The sequence below is a fragment of the Amaranthus tricolor genome, chromosome 6 (assembly GCF_026212465.1).
Source record: "Amaranthus tricolor cultivar Red isolate AtriRed21 chromosome 6, ASM2621246v1, whole genome shotgun sequence".
Taxonomy (NCBI): domain Eukaryota; kingdom Viridiplantae; phylum Streptophyta; class Magnoliopsida; order Caryophyllales; family Amaranthaceae; genus Amaranthus; species Amaranthus tricolor.
This window is the reverse complement of record NC_080052.1, coordinates 5,901,209-5,919,614: the sequence shown is the minus strand read 5'-3', so window position 1 is coordinate 5,919,614 and position 18,406 is coordinate 5,901,209. Positions and strand designations below refer to the sequence as shown.

General features: G+C 31.1%; 1 non-coding gene across 1 annotated transcript; it reads right to left on the bottom strand.

The window, feature by feature from the left end:
• Positions 1 to 11,338: 11,338 nt before the first annotated feature.
• On the bottom strand, positions 11,339 to 11,454 carry LOC130816736 (U5 spliceosomal RNA). Its single transcript, XR_009043276.1, has one exon. It is a non-coding gene; the product is annotated as a U5 spliceosomal RNA (small nuclear RNA).
• Between the last annotated feature and the right edge of the window lie 6,952 nt (positions 11,455 to 18,406).

Below are 18,406 nucleotides of genomic sequence, written 5' to 3'. Positions count from 1 at the left end.
TATTCACTCATTTTCCGCTCCAAATAAATCCATTCACTATTTTACCATCTAAATTTTCCTACATTTGGTATCAGAGCTAATTAAAACCAAGACCTCCAAACAACCTAAACACATTAACTAACATACTCCACAATAAAATAAACCTCTAACCACAAAATAAAAAATGACCTCAACCACTAATTACCCCCAAGTTAATTGGGTTCCCACATTTAAGGGAGAAAAATATGAACAATGGGCTATGCAAATGAGGTCAATATTTATCTCCCAAGATTTATGGGAATTAGTACAGGAAAGTTACGAGCAACCACCCAAAGATGACACTAAAGAGTCATCTTGGGATGAAACAAAAATAAAACAATATAAACAAAATAGGATAAGGGTTAACTATGCCCTATCCCTATTATATCGTGCAGTCGACGAGGCAATACTTACAACGATCATGCCTGCAAAAACAGCTACGGAGGCTTGGAAGATCCTGGAGACAAAATACAGAGGTTCCGAAGAGGTAATTCTTTTTAAACTCCAATCACTATGGAGAGAATTTGATAATCTATTAATGGCAGAAAATGAAAAAATACATTCATTTTTTGACCGAGTCACTAATATAGTTTATCAAATAAGATCAAATGGTGGTAAAATAGAAGATGAAAATGTGATTCGAAAAATATTAAGGAGTCTATCACAAAAATATAACATTATTGACACAACAATAGAAGAAGTTAACAAGAAAAATTTATCTCAAGTAAGTATACCCAAATTAATGGGATCACTACTTGCACATGAAGATAGATTAAAAAGATTTAACGAAGAACCACTGGAACAAGCTTTTCAAGCTAAATTAAAATTTTCTAATGGTGAAAATAAAAATAGTCATTGTAAAAATTATGAAAAAGGACAAACATCAACTAATTGTAGCAAGGTGAGAGGAAATTTTTAAAATCAAAGGAGTCGATTAAATAATCAAACTGACCTTTATTGTAAATTATGTAAGAAAACTAACCACAATACTAATGATTGTCGGTACAAATGTAAGAGGTGTAAAAAACACTCTCACCTCGAAAAAGATTGTTGGTATCGACAAAAAGAAGAAGCAAACTATTCCGAAAACAATAATTTCGGAGAGCAAATATTTTACACTGGATTAAATGCACAAGAAAAAGTAAGTGACATATGGTATATTGATAGTGGTTGTTCAAATCACATGACCGACAATAAAAATTATTTTGTCACTCTTGACGAAAATGTTAAAACACACATCACACTTGGCGACGGTAAAAAAGAAGATGTCGCCGGAAAAGAAACAATCGCCGTTAAAACAAAAAATGGCTCATCAAAATTAATTCATGAAGTTTTTTATGTTCCCGGACTTGCACAAAATTTATTAAGCGTAGGCCAATTAATTAAAAAAGGATATATGGTTAAATTTGAGAATAACAAATGTCAAATCTATGATAAAAATAAGGGTCAGATAATAACAACTGTTGAAATGGCTCATAACAAAATATTCCCATTAAAATTGCCATTTGAAGAAAAAATTGGCTTTAAACTCAATAAATGATGAATCCACCTTATGGCATTTGAGATTCGAGCATCTAAATTTTAACAGTCTAAAACTATTAAAACAAAAAGAAATGGTAATTGGACTACCATCAATAAAAAATGAAAGTAAAATTTGCGAAGGCTATATATATGGCAAGATGCACAGATTGCCATTTCCTACCGCACCTTGGAGGGCCAAGGCTCCTCTAGAGCTTGTTCATGCAGATATCTGGGGTCCTACCAAAAATCCGTCTCTTGGCGAAAAAAGATATTTTCTTCTGTTCGTAGATGACTACTCTCGCATGATGTGGATATATTTCCTGGAGAAAAAATCAGGAGCTTTTTCCCACTTCATGGAATTCAAAGCCCTCACAGAAAATCAAAGTGGGCATTCTCTTAAGATTCTTAGAACGGATCGTGGCGGAGAATTTACAAGCAACGAATTCAACAACTTCTGTAAGAAGTATGGGATTAAAAGAGAACTTACAGCATGGCGTACACCTCAATAAAATGGTGTTGCGGAAAGGAAAAACCGCACTATAGCAGAGATGGCCCGCAACATGATGCAGGGTAAACATCTACCCAAAGGATACTGGGCCGAAGCTGTTCACACGGCAGTATATATCCTCAATAGATCTCCCACAAAAGCAGTTAGGGATTTAACGCCATATGAAGCCTGGCACAAGAGAAAGCCAAGAGTAGAACACCTCAAAGTGTTCGGATGTGTAGCTTATGCCCACTTCCCGAAGAGATCCAAGTGAAGAAGACGGAGCAGACCAACCAACAAACCCATCATCTTCGAGTCCAAGTACACCTGAAAGTACAAGATCATTCCCAAGCTCAAGAAGCCAAACATCACGTTCAACTCCTCAACATTAAGAAGCCCGAAGATCAACACGAGATCGGCAACCGCCATCATGGTTACAAGATTACCATTGTGACCAAGCAATGATGGCTCTCTTCTATAGTGAGCCACAAACATTTCAAGAAGCAGCACAAGAAGAAACATGGATTGAGGCTATGAACGAGGAAATCAAAATGATTGAGAAGAATCACACATGAAAACTTGTAGACAAACCACAAGACAAGTAAGTCATCGGACTCAAGTGGGTCTACAAGGTGAAACATAATGATGATGGCTCCATCAACAAGTACAAAGCAAGGCTCGTAGCAAAGGGATATGTGCAACAACCAGGAATCGACTTCAACGAAACATATGCACCAGTTGTCCGCATGGAGACAATCAGAACAGTCCTGGCATTAGCAGCACAGCATCAACTACCAGTCTTTCAACTCGATGTCAAATCAGCATTTCTCAATGGAGAACTCGAAGAAGAAGTGTGCGTCGAGCAACCGCAGGAATACGTCATCAAAGGCCAAGAAGACAAAGTATATCGCCTTCGAAAAGATCTATACGGACTCAAACAAGCACCCCGAGCGTGTTACAGCAACATCGACAATTATCTTCTCCAGCATGGTTTCATCAAGAGTCCGAGTGAGCCTTTACTATACATCAAGACACAAGGTAACAACTTTCTCATTTTATGCTTGTACGTGGATGATCTAATCCATACAAGCGCACACCCAACGATGATCGAAGAATTTAAAAAGACTATGATGAAGGAGTACGAGATGACAGACCTTGGTACAATGAAATACTTCCTTGGCATACAAATTAAACAAAGCCCAGGAAGAATATTTCTATCACAAGAGAAATATGCAGAAGACCTTCTCAAGAAATTCAACATGGGTGAATGTAAACCGCTGGCTACACCAATGGCAATCAATGAGAAGTTATCAAAGTACGATGGCAAACCAAAAGTCGACAGAGCAATGTATCGAAGCTTGGTCGGCTCTCTTATCTATCTCACACATACAAGACCAGATATAGTCAACGCTGTCAGCATCGTATCCAGGTTCATGAGTGAACCGAGCAAGGATGATCTAACTGCAGCAAAGAGGATTCTCAGATACATTAAGGGAACAAAAAGCTATGGGATCATGTACGAAACTGAAAAAGATTTCAAGCTCACAGGATACACCGATAGCGACTGGGCTGGAAGCGTGGATGATAGAAAAAGTACAAGCGGGTACGTATTTCAGCTTGGAAACAAGGTGGTCTCATGGTCATCAAAAAAACAGGCGACAGTAGCTTTATCATCAGCAGAAGCAGAGTACATTGCAGCAACAAGTGCAGCACGTGAAGCAGTCTGGCTCAGAAGGATATTAATCAATCTACAACATAAGAAAGAGACACCAACTACAATGTTCTGCGACAACATGTCAACAATAGCAATGACGAAGAATCCAGTGTTTCATAGCAGATCAAAACACATCGAGATACGACATCACTACATTCGTGAGTTAGTAGACAAGAAAGAGATCGAACTACAATTCTGCAAGACGGGGGAGCAGCTCGTAGACATTTTCACAAAACCTATATCAACTGATAAATTTATCGAGTTCAGAAGACAACTTAGAATTCAAGATTTTTCAGATTAGGGGGAGTGTTAAAATAATCTAGAAAAATCTAGGATTTTAATTAAATATAAAAATATCTAAACTAAAGAATTAAAAAATAAAAATATCTAAGATAATATAATGGAAGATCCTAGAAAAGTAATTAAAAAAATAAAAATATCTAAGATATTTTAGTAAACTTGCACTATAAATACCCATTGATGTAATCAATTTTTTGTGCAATGAAGAACAATATCCATTCTACATATTCACTCATCTTCCTCTCCAAATAAATCCATTCACTATTTTACCATCTAAATTTTCCTACATTTTACTCATAATCAATCGATTATTAAGGTTTCACCATTGTTAAATATGTCTCTAGGCAGCATGTTCATGATACAACAAGTCAAGTTCTTCCCAACTATTTTCCCTCCTACCCTCTAATGAACTCTTGTTGTTAGACTCTTTTTGTTCAGATAATCCAAATGCAACATCTGAATTAATAAAATCATTAAAAGAACTGAACAATTTATGTAACATCCCGGAAACCAAATGATGAAGGGTAATGGAGTTAGGAATGTAAATTAGGAGGAATTTTGAGAGGATATGTTTTTTTTATCCTTGAAAACTTTAGAAATGAAAGGATGTCAAAAAATGAAAATGATTAAGGAATTAAAAAGGGTTAATTATATGGGATTAATGCCTTGATCCTTCATTACCCTAAGGGAGTTACAAGCTCCACCAAGAGTCCCATAGGACCGGCCACCTTCCCTCCTACTATTTTTTTAAATTTTTTTTGAAAATAAAAGATGGGCTAAGGAAAAGTTTGGGCCCAAATAATTCTAATTGCCAAAAAGGATTGCAAATCTCATGACCAAGCCCAATAATAAATAATATATATATATATATATATATATATATATATATATATATATATATATATATATATATACATATACATATATATACATATACATATATATACATATACATATACATATATATATATATATATATATATATATATATATATATATATATATATATATATATATATAAAATATTACTAGTGAATTATTAAATATATCGGGAAGAAAATATCGAGAAAATATCGGGGTGTTACAATTTAAAATACAAGTTGAACAATATAATTCTACAATTAAACATTGTATGTTAAAGAAAATATGTGAATTCTAAGAGTATGAAGTTATTGTATAGAATAGTCTAAACTATGACATATAAATTGACAATTTATGTTTTATGATCTAAATCAATTTTGAACTTACAATATTCAATCTAATCCAATTAAATATTTCAATTTTTAACTAATATTAAATATTGTACGTTTAAATATTCAAATTGTACAGCATAAAATAATACTTGAATAAAGTATGATGGAATAAAAATAAGTATTCAAATTGTAGAGATGATGCATAGAATTTATATCAAACTGAATATGTTAATAATAAAATTATGACATACTAGTATAGAAACTCATGCAATGTACGAATTTATGAGTATGAAATATATAAAAATATAATTTCAATGAATAATGCAAGTATATATTATCATGATTAAATTTATCGAATACATAACTTTTTTAAAGCAAAAAGTAAATACTGATTTTTTTAAAATTATTTATCGAGTACATCAGTTTTTCATTCAATTAAATACATCAAATTTTAAGTCATTTATATAGAATTGCTATTATAAATTATACTCCATATTGAACCTAATTTAGCTCCAATTTTAAAAATAATAAAATTCTAAATTAGGTAAATATTTTCATGTAAACAAATATTGTCCACTAAAATAATTATATTTGTCAAGCCTCCTTAGAGAATGACACTTGAAATTTTTCATCATTTTTATAGTATTATATGATGTATGATAAATTGACAATTGAAGAATTATGATTTCATACATATTTGAACTTATAACATTCAATTTTACCTTTAAAAGTCATTAAATGCACAATATTAAAGACTTATTAAAGACTCTAAGAATTAAATTGAACAATATAATACCAGAATTGAAGATTAATGGTTTTGCGATATACTTGTATCGATTAGGTAAATCGCGTCATTATCTTCTTCAATTTCAACTCTTTGAAAATGAGTTAAATTTATTTCCATGTCGAATTCATTCATTAAATCCTCTATTTTTTAAGCCAATGAAAATGAAACTATTGATTAAGAAGTTTAAAGAAAATGTCCATGTTCTTGATAGTTTTCTTAGAGAATTGATTGAGCAAATGTTTTTAATTTCATTCCTAATTGTTGATGTTCCATTTTGGCGCGATAATGAAAATTTTCGATAATAGGTTTTGAATAAAGCAGTTATTCTCTTTTTTTTATAATTTAATTGATAAAGGGCTAGATTCAAATGGGTCGTTTCATATTAAGATCGTCTCTCGCAAGAGCGAATGATCCTACTATATCTTGTATGCCAGCTAGCATGCATCAGATAGACCTAAAGTTTAATTGATACCTGAAGGTTGATAGGAGATTGAATATTCTCTAGGGGGTGATAAGAGAGTTGGCCCGTTTAAAATTTTTCTTTGACTGTTAGGTCAAGAGTTTGTAAGACGCTTCAAATAATTTTCTAGAAACTGTTCTTAGGTCGAATAACAAATCTAAAACTTAAGTGCGAAATTATAATGTAGACAAGACAAGCAATCTGTTATCGAGGTTTAACTATCAATAGCCTACTCCTCGCCTATGGGTTACTTCCCAACCCTTTGGATTCAGCCTCTTTTGTTAATAGAACCTATATCACTAAGAAGATCTCTCTATCTTCTCATACCACGTTCTTTAAGTTACCTTTAAGAAAAGACTTAAACCCAATCTCAAAAAAGAGAAAAACAAACCGAATAATTTCAAAAGTATTCTAAGACATGAGGCATAATTGAAATTATAAATCTAATCTAACTCTCTTGTAACTCTAAGACCTATTACAATTATGAGAGTTAGAAAACTAATGAAGAACAAGATTACAACTCTTATTTAAACGTTAAAGCTTAAAGAATAATAGATAGGAGTACGTATGTGTGTTCTTCAAATTTTGATGAAGCTTCAATATATATATAAGACGCCTCCGAACTAATCGTTGCACATACTTAGCTTCAACTCCTTAATATTCTCCGTATTTGTCTCACTTTGGTTATATTGGAATTTAGAGTCAAAGCCTTGGATTGCAAGTAGTTAGACGCTCCCCTTGACTTCTTGACCAACACGTTTAGCTATATATTTAAAGACTTCCTTAAGACTTAGTCAATCTTGTTAAGTTAGTTCTAAAAATAGCAATAACCAAGTGACATTACAATTATTCTATACGTTCAACTAATTCATTTGAAGTCAATCTCGATTATGAATAATCATTAATTCAATTTAGGACTTCATAAACATTTTATATCAAAAACTTTAGAACCTTCTAAAATCTATCTTTATGTAGGAATGCTTGACAGCACATTCATAACCTTAGGAAATCGGTTCCACATATTTAGGAAAGCCTATATTTAGTCGAAATAGATTTATTAACTAAGTAATTTATTATCTTAATTTAGCAAGCATAAAACCGTGTAATCCAAATATGAATAATACTTGGTCTAATCTATTAAAATCATAAGACTATTTAAACTTAAGTTATTTTTAGACTAAACATGTTATGATTAAAATATCATTTTGAAAAATTATAACTAAATATGATTTTAGACCTATTAATCAACAAAATATTAGTTAATTTAATATGAGTTTTGAATATCATGACTTAAAAGAGTTGTGTATCCAATCTCCCCCTTGATGAAAGTCAAAACCATATTTTTTAAAATCATATTACTAGGTGCAAAAAAGTTTAAATATGATAAGAACAATTACTAAAACTAATTTATAACTAATGCAATTCCATCACTAAGCATAAAACAACAAGTTTTACCAGCCTTTGAAATCTTCTAAACTGAACAGTAATAATCATCAAAATATATATATATATATATATATATATATATATATATATATATATATATATATATATTCATCACTAATACCATCACATGCAATATTTTACTCTTAACTAATTAGTAATCAAACTAAACAAACATATTACATGCAAAGTTATTTGATCAAACCAATGACATGCAAAACATGAAGAGATGTGACATGACCATATCTAGAATAATTAAGCACAATTAAGCATATGAGTACCAAGAACAACACACGGACTAATCATACGAACTAATCCTAAAACATTTGTTTCTAAAGCAAGAAAGGCATATGTAAAACATGAACAACTATGAAGCATATGGAATAAGCATATGAACATCATAAACATCAAACTAATTTAAGCTAATCATAGTCATGTAATACATGCAAAGAAAAAATTAAAGTTATTACAAATCGAAATATTTCTTTCCCTTTTTTACTTTCATAAAAAGAAACAGAGAGTCAATATGGGGATGTTGTTCATCAAAAACTAAAATACTTTTTGCCGAAAAATAAATATTGTTTATCAAAAGAAAAACATAAAATTACTTCTTGAAACTAGTCTTCCTCTTCTTTGAAGCCTTTGCCTTTGTGCCGTTGGTGTAGTTCCGTCTAGTAGTTAGGGGGTTGCATCAATAGTTTCTAGTGTGGGTTCCTTCATGGGGATAACAACCTCTTTTCTTCTTTCTTTTCCTCTTCTTCCGCCACCTCCTCCTCTTTTTGCTCTTCCTCTTCCTCTACGTCCACCTCTTCTACTACCATTCCCTTTATTTCCTTCATAAAAGAGTCAAGCATAATGGTCATCTTGGAAACCTTGTCGTGGAGTTCTAGAAGGGATAACTTCATATCACTCAACTTTGGGTCAAGGAACTCGAGGCAGGAATGGGTAGTGTGATCTCTGATTTGTGGTCCAAGGCGAGAAACTTTCTTACCATTTACTTTTCAGAAATAGATAAGTTTGAGTATAACTCATACTTACCATTTACTTTAAAGATTCCAAGGGGGGAAGACTATTATTGGAGAGGGATTGAGGACCAGTGTAATCTACTTCGTCCAAATCAAAAAGCAAATTGAAATTGTTAAAGACCAATGTATGAAGGTTCGCATAAGGAAGGGCAATATTCCTAAATGGTGAAATACAAAAACACATATTTGAAATAATGAGAAAGACATAATCATTAAGCTTTGTGGAAGCAACTTTTCACATCAGAATCAAGTGAGCATCACAAACTAACTCACATGAGGAGTTGTGAGAACAAACGACTTTAACTAAAAGGGTGTGCAGAAACTTGTCACAAGGATTCAAGCCATTGTGAATCAATTGGGGAGTAGGAGAAAAATCAGAATGTGAGGAAAGAACAAACATATCCTTTTAATTTCAAAAAAGCCACTAGTTAGGGGTATAATCATCAACAACATTTGAAAATTTAAAAAGTTCACTAATTATGATTTTAGAGATGATAATCACTTGGCCCTTGACAACGCTTTGCAAGGCTGGAATTCCATCAATTGTAATGAAAGAAAGATTGCAATAAAAGATTTAGATAAGAATGGGATAAGTTATTGAACCCAGGTCCAACAATTTTCTCAAAGTAGTTTGAATGAAAGAGGAAACAACATTAAAGTCTTTGAACAGGAAGATATAATCCAAAATATCAAAGAAAGAAAGTGAACGGTGTTTATAAACATCTATCCACTTACCAAATGTTGTATGATTTCGAACCTAGTTTCAGGTACCTCAAGAGTAGTAAGTGGAGAGGGAATAGAACGAGCAGGCGTTTCAAGCCCTGGAAACCTTGTAAATGATTTACCTTTTTTGAGTTTCTTTGAAGATCGAGTGATTTTCTTTTTAGGTGCCATTGTTATGTTCTTGAAGAATTACAGAAAAGCTTTAGTTTCTGAAAGAGATAGAAGTGAAGTAATAAAAGAACCCGATTCTTATTTGTCGCCATCTTTTTCATTTTATAGCCACCCCTTTGAATGAAATTACGAATTTGCCCCTGAAATATAAAAACTTACAACTTTGCCATTGGACTTAAAATTTCTTATTTTTATAATAATAATAATAATAATAATAATAACATTTAAAAATATAAATTAAATATAATAATTAAAACAAAAATAATAATTTAATAATAATAATAATAATAACAACCACAATAATAATAATAATAATAATAATAACAACCACAATAATAATAATAATAATAATAACAACCACAATAATAATAATAATAATAATAATAATAATAATAATAATAAAAACAAAAATAATAATAATTATAATAACAATAATAATAATAATAATAATAATAATATAAAAAAAAATCAGTCGCACAAAACGTGCGACTGTACCTAGGTCGAGTCGCACTTTTTGTGCGACTCGACCTAGGTACAATCGCACGTTTTGTGCGACTGGTATTTTTTTTTTATTTCGACTTATAAAATTTCTTTTGTTTAATTAATTTATTTTTAAGTTACTTTTATTTAAATAATAATAATAATAATAATAATAATAACAAAAATAATAATAATTATAATAACAATAATTATAATAACAATAATAATATAAATAAAAATAATTAAAAAAAATAATAAAAAAAAATACCAGTCGCACAAAAAGTGCGACTCTACCTAGGTCGAGTCGCAATTTTATTGCGACAGGTATTAATTTTTTTTTTTGAAATTTTTTTGTTTAATTAGTTTACTTTTTAAGTTATTGTTAGAGGTGTTCATTCGGTTGATCGGGTCGGTTTCGGACGGGTGTTATTCGGTTTGTTTGCATTTCGAATCGGTTATTTTTCTGCTGTGTGTTACAACGGGTCACACTTGGGTCGAGTCGGTTAGTCACGGTTCGGTTAGAGATCGGTTATTCAAGCTATCGGGTTAGCATCAGTTCGGTGTCGGTTGAAGTTCGTGTCGAGTGTCAATCGGTCTCGGGTTGTCATCGATTACTAATTGGTTCGGTTTTTTCGGGTACAGATCGGGTTCGAGCTTTATTTTTCAAGTAGTTATCGGTTACGGATAACTATTGATCGGGTCAATATCGAAATAAGTTAATAGTCAGGTTTTTAATTGATGTATACTCATTTACTTACAAAAAATAATTACCGATTGTTTTATAAGATATAGCAGATAGGGGTGTCAAACAGGTCAGGTTGGGTCATTTTCAGGTTCGGATCATATATAAATGGGTCAATAAACCCTTAACCTAAACCTGACCCATTTAAATAATTGGTCAAAAATTGAAACCCCGACCTGATCTGTAGCAGATCGGATCAACCTGCTAATGACCCATTTAACCTACTTTTTTTTTAGGTCATTAAATTCATATATTTCAGGTCATTTGACCCATTTAACCTTAATTAAAGGCTTCCTCCAAAAATAAACGTATGCCACTTAATGCAGCGAGTACACGGTATTCTTTAGTAAAAGGCGAAAGAATAGTTCGCTTTGTGCTCACGGCGTGGCTGCGTAAGTTGGTATGAGATCTGTGGAAGTGATTTAAAGGATTTTTCTTTTATTAATATCTTTCATAGCCGATGTGGGACAACTTCCTTTGTTATTGAAATTCATCTTCAGCTGACAAATCCCTTAGCCGATGTGGGACAACTTCCTTTCTTATTGAAAGTCATCTTCAGCTGACAAATCCCTCAATACATAGTAATTGGTATTATCTTAGTTTTACGAAGTATTTGGCAAATGTTGATCCTTCTTAAATTTAATAAATGGGTTAAATAGGTTTTTTTCGGATTTAAATATTCAACCTGAACCTAACCCATTTAATAAACAGATCAGGTCGGGTTGACCCATTTAATTAATTGGGTCAAAAATCTAAACCCAAACCCGCTAATTTCGAGTCAGTTTCAGATCAGGTTAGCAGGTCGGGTCAGCTTTTGCCAGCCCTAATAGGCAGATCAATTAATTTCAATTAGTTTATATATATATATATATATATATATATATATATATATATATATATATATATATATATATATATATATATATATATATATATATATATATATATATATATATATATATATATATATATATATATATATATATATATATATATATATATATATATATATATATATATATATATATATTTTCTGTATGCAATCTCTTCTGTATAGATATTGTGTTCTTTCTTTTTCCATATTATTAGAAAACTGAAATTGGACTTAATTTGCTAAAATTAGGTGAAAATTTGATTCGGATTTATAACAGTTCGATTTACAATTGCTTCGAGTTTGTATCAGTTCGGGTTAAAAACAGTTCGATCTTAATCGGTTTTAGTCAGGTTACATTCGGTTACGTGCATAATTCGGGTCGGATTTGACTCGGGTCGATCACTGTTCAGTTCGGGTAACATCGGTTAAGGTTTATATGTCGGTTATAAAATTCGGTTGCAGTTCGAGTTCGATTTTGCCCTTTTCGGTTATCAAACGGTTTGAGTGAAGTATCGGTTCGGTCAATTGCGGTTTGGTAAACCTAAAAAACTTACATTTTTTCGGGTCGTATGATTTTTGATTCCGGGTCGGATTTTCGGGTCGGGTTTGTTTTGAACTGCTCTAGTTATTGTTATTTAAATAAATGTTGTAATAAATTATTTTATTTTAATAGTGTTATTAACTCCAATGGCAAATTTGTAAATTTTTAAAGTTTTGGGGCAAATTCGTAATTTCATTAATTGGGGGTGGCGATAAAATGAAAAGGATGGCGACAAATAGTAATACCCTAAAAGAATTTCTGAAATGGGTGAAGGAAAAGGACGGTGTATTGGGGTAAATAAAGCAATTGTCCTTCTTGATTTGAAGGCAATAAATGGGTGATTTGACCACTTAGAAAAAGTTTGAAGGAAAATCAGAAATTCAAATGGATTTCTGATTTTGGTGTGACGTGAAGGGGTGGAATTGGGGTAGGAAATCATGAAGATCATTAAGAGCTAATTGGTTTTGAACTAGATTCATGAGCCATGTAATAATATTGTGAGTTGAACCCAATTTTGTTAAAGTCTGAGTATTTTGTTTATAATATCACTAAGTTTTTTCAATTCATTAGAGATACTTAATATTTTTATTCTAATTTTTATAAAAAAAAATACAAAGAAATTAAAATTAATTTTTCAATTCTTAAATATACTTAAATATCGCAAACTCTTACTTACACTTCACATGCATTTTAATATACCACAAACACATTCACACACACGTAAATATCACACATAAAATTTCACATTAAAGATTCATGCAAATATAAAAGTAATCATCTAAACTATCCCCTAAACACATGTAAATATTTAATTTTACTCTCGCTAAGATCATGCAACTTCATTTAACATTCTAAGTTTCATACGTACGTAAGCAAAACAATCCGGAGTTAAAGGCTTTGTAAAAATATCGGCTAACTGATTTTACGTAGGAATAAAGGATAAAGTTACATTACCTTTCTCCACATGATCATATATGAAATGATAACATACCTTAATGTGCTTTGTACGTGAATGTTGCACTGGATTCTTAGTTATGCAAATTGCACTAGTGTTGTCACACTTAATTGGTATGCCTTTGAGATTTATTCCAAGATCTTGAAGTTTTTGTACAATCCATGGTATTTAAGAGCAACATGCACCAGCCGCAATATATTCAGCTTCGGCTGTTGACAAAGCTACTGAATTTTGCTTCTTTGAATGCCATGATATTAAAGATGATCCCAAGAATTGACATGAATCATGATCATGATGTACTCTTTCTATCCACTTTATATCCTGCATAATCTCCATCTGAAAAACCAATCAAAGCAAAATTGCCACAACTAGGGTACCATAGACCAAAGTCTTTAGTCCTAGGAAAATATCTAAAGATTCTCTTTACCATTAAATGAAATTCTTTTGGATTAGCTTAAAAATGAACATATAAGCTAACACTAAACATTATATCTCGACGACTAGCTATTAAATACAATAGTGAACCGGTCATACCTGTATAAGATGTTTGATCAACACTCTTATCATTTAGATTATGATGTAGGCTAATTGTTCCGCTCATAGGTGTATTAGCACTTTGCATTGGTCCATATTGTACTTCTTCAAAAGATCTGTAACTTATTTACTTTGGCAGAAAAATATGTCATTCTTCTTTTACTTTAAATTTTGTCCAAGAAAGAATGTCAAGTCTCCGATCATGCTCATTTCGAATTCTTTGCACATGATCTCAGAAAATTTCATGCATAAATAATCATTAGTAGCTCCAAACAATATATCATCAACATATACTTGATTAAAAAGAATATCTTTCCCTTTAGTTTTAATAAAAAGTATTTTATCAATTTTTCTTCTTTCAAAGTTATTCTCAAGTAAATGTGAGCTAAATATATCATACCAAGCCCTTGGAGCTTATTTTAAATTGTATAATGCTTTGTTTAGTTTAAACACATTATTAGGCAGATTAGGATTTTAAAACTTGGTGGTTGTTTAACATAGACTTCTTTTAAATAGCCAATGCACATTTAACATCCATTTGGTATATAGCCCTAAGCTACTAACCTTGCTTTGTTCCTTATGATCTCTCCATCCTCATTTAGCTTATTTGGAAAGACCCATCTGTTCTAATGATGGTGCAATTCTTTGGTTTTTCAACAAGATCTCGTACTTTGTTTCTTTCAAACTCATTGAGTTCACTTTGCATAGCAATGATCCACTCCGGTTCGTTTAGAACTTTTTTTGTAACAGACTTAAATTTCTTAATCTTAATATTCCGATTAATTATTTCTAAATTTTTTAATTCGAATTCCTAATCATTTGGTTATCTAATTTAAATCACCTTTAATTCCTAAAACTTATTAGGATTTTGTAATTTCTTCCAAATATTGAACTTAAATATATTCTTAAATTTCTTTATAAGCACTAAAATATTATGTTATTATTTTATATTACGAAAAGTAAAATTTTAATATTATACTTACGGTTTTGTTAAAACGTTACGTTTCAATTTCGTTTTCTTAAACTAACTTTAATACTTATCATTTTAACCTTACAACTTTGATTTAACTATTTTATACCTAAAAAGTAACTATATTTTTCTTATTAACTTTAAGTATAGTTTTAACCAAAATTTTCTAAGTAAACTATCATATTTTCATAATCAAATCTTAATCAAATTTTCCCAATAATCTAAAAGTTTTCACTTGTATAAACTAGAACAAAAATTTGATAAACCAAAATTCTTTCTACTTCAATCCATGATGTTCATCACTTACACAAGCTATCACCATTTCCTTACACAAGTTAACCATCTTCAACACTCCAAACTTTTACACATCAACTTACACACTCCAACTCTTACACATTTACTTACACACTCTAAATCACTTACACAAGTTAACCTTCTTCTAGACTCCTAACACTCTTTTTCATACAATCTTATGAACTAAAAAGTTGCCCAAAATCCATTATAAATACCACCCCCTAGCCATGAAATCACTTGCACCCCCATCATCAAATTCTTCTACCATTCTTTCTTATATCTTTACTTCATTAACATTTTACTAACTTTATACCCTTTTTATTAATTGAATAATCAAATGAAGATGGGGCTTGATGTTATCGCTTCTTAAGCCCATAATCATCAACTTTTGAAAAGTCAAGTATTATCTTTTGGAGCTTGGATATCATTCTTTTTTCGGTAATTGAAGATCTACTTCTTTGAAGCTGGGATCCTTGAAGACTTTCGCTTTTGGAGCTTATTTCTTTGAGTTCTTATTTTCCTATTATTATTCTCTTACTTGGTTTAGCACCACCTTTGGAGGAAAACAAAAAGAATGATCAACATGACTTATTTTAATGGTTACACATTTTCTTAACTCTCTCGTTATGTGATATTTATTTATGGTTACTCGATAATACAAAAAGAATGATCAACATGATTTATTTTAATCATTTAAAATTTACATGGTTATATTAAAGTCATATCCAGTTTAGTGATATTTTCGTTAAAACAATAATATTTTTGGGACACTCTAAAAAATAAGTCATAACTATGGAAATTTTTGATTAATATGATAATGTAGATATATATGAATTTTACTAGTTAGATAAACTTATCTCTTTAAAATGATGCCATATCATCTTGGTGTTTTGATAAAATTTTTATTTTGGACTCAAGTAATTATAAAGAATTATTAATCAGTTTATCGGTAAAATAGTCAAACTAATTTGTTGAAATGCTTAGCATTGTTTTTCTTGAAAACTCATTTCATTTAGATTTTGAACCCTTAATAACTTATCGGATTATTTTTCATAGTTATGATAGATCCGTTTTACTATTTTACTGGTTATTTGATAAAATACGTTATTAAGTATTTAGAAATATTAGCCTTGACTTTTATGATTATTTATGACATAATAATGACTTAGTTTAGCCTCAGGAATCTTAGTATAGCTACAAAAATTTATTATTTAATTAATATTAATTTATTAGATACTAGTAATTTGTTTCTATTAAAAGGGTAAAATTGTCAAAATTTTGACTAGTGGAAGTTTGACTTATAACAATGTAAACAATTTCGGTTTAGAGTCGCGTTTGATATTGCATGATATTGATTGTATGACTCTGATAGTAAGGTAACGTCGAACCATTGACCGGCATGTAAACTCCGGCGTCCGTGTTAGCTGGCACGTAAAATGCTGTGTCAAACAGGGGGTTCGAGAAAAACCCATCCTGTAGAGTCTCGAGCATAACAGTATTGAGAGGAGTGAAAACTCCCACCACAGTTAGGGTTTAGGACTACGGTCCTCACCTGACCAGACCCATACATATATCAGTTGTCATTATTGTTGTGATCTTGTGAAGTGCTATGATGGTAAAGTTATAAAGCTTAATCAAACTTGATTGAATAAGCATTAAGGTTACCAAGTATTTAGTAGCAGTAATGAACTTCTGCACGTATTGAGAATGTAACTTAATGGCTTAACAAAGGTCAATAATGAGTAATAACCTTCTATTGTGCTTGATGATTATTTTGTAAGCATGATTTAACTATCGCATCATAAGCTTGTTGAGGAAATTTTTACTCGGCTTTATCGCTGAACAATTCAATTGGCTGTCATCTGTATTATGGATGACAGTATTTTGCAGGAAAATTTAGCTCAGGTTTCGATCCAGGCCGCAACTTTAATTATTCTATCGAGGACTTAGCTGCATTGATTTTACTTGATGACTTTGATGACTATATTGTACTTATGTTTTTTTATTTTTTTTTATCGTATTTAAGCAAACCTTGTGTTATATTTTCTCAGTTGTAAGATTTTTAACTTATGTTTTGAACGGTTTTAGTTTAAATGGTTTTTAGCAATTCGGCGTTTTACACTTCCGCATTATTTATTTTAAGTATAATTATTAATGTTAATTATGCATCGAGAGTGTCGCTCCCGCTATATTTTTAACATCCTTTTGTTCTACAAGAAAAACAAAAGCAGAAAATGCACATAAATTTTTACGAGAGGATCAAGTTTGTGTACCTTTATTTGGATCACTAATGATGTTTTCTGGAGGATGTTGAGATGATAGTCTAAATCTTCTTCAGAGTATGGATGGTGTATGATCATTGAGAGAGCTAGTTCCTACTTCCTTTGAGAAGTATTTGGTTGGAGTGTCAAAACTAGTACGTTTAAGAGGTCTTTCCAGGTCTTGAGCATTAGTCTCAAGATCAAGTTGTGAGTCCTCAATGCGCTTAACCTGTTTTTATTTCAATCTTTTCAAGACTTTGTATTGGCTCTTACATATTCTTCTTTTCATCTTCATCTTGATCATTAACATCATATTTATCTTCACTCTCTTCATCAAAATGCCTATTAAGATTTAATTCATTAAATCCCTTCCTTAATATACTATTATCTGATTCATGAAACACAACATATATGCTTTCTTCTACCATACTTGCACGCATATTAGCATTCTATAAGCTTTACTATTTAAGGAATATAGAAATATACCTTCATCACTTCTATCATCAACCCTACCTAAGTTTTCCTTACCATTGTTATGAATGAAGCACTTACAATCGAATGGTCTAAGGTTGGCAATGTTTGGTTTTCTTCTTTTAGAAAACTCATAGGAGGTTTTTTTAGAATGGGTCGAACGAAACATCTATTAAGAACATAATTTACTGTATTAACCATTTTGGCTGGCTAATCCATTTTTTATGAGCATAGTGCTAGCCATTTCTTCTAAAGTGCGGTTTTTTTCTTTCAACCACACCATTTTGTTGTGGTGTCCTATGAGCTGAAAAGTTGTGAGTTATACCATATTTTTCATAAAAGGAATCAAAGCCTAATTGATTAAACTCTCTTTCATGATCGCTTCTAATCGAAACAATTTATCAAACTTTCTTCTATTTATATAAATAATTATTTAATAAAT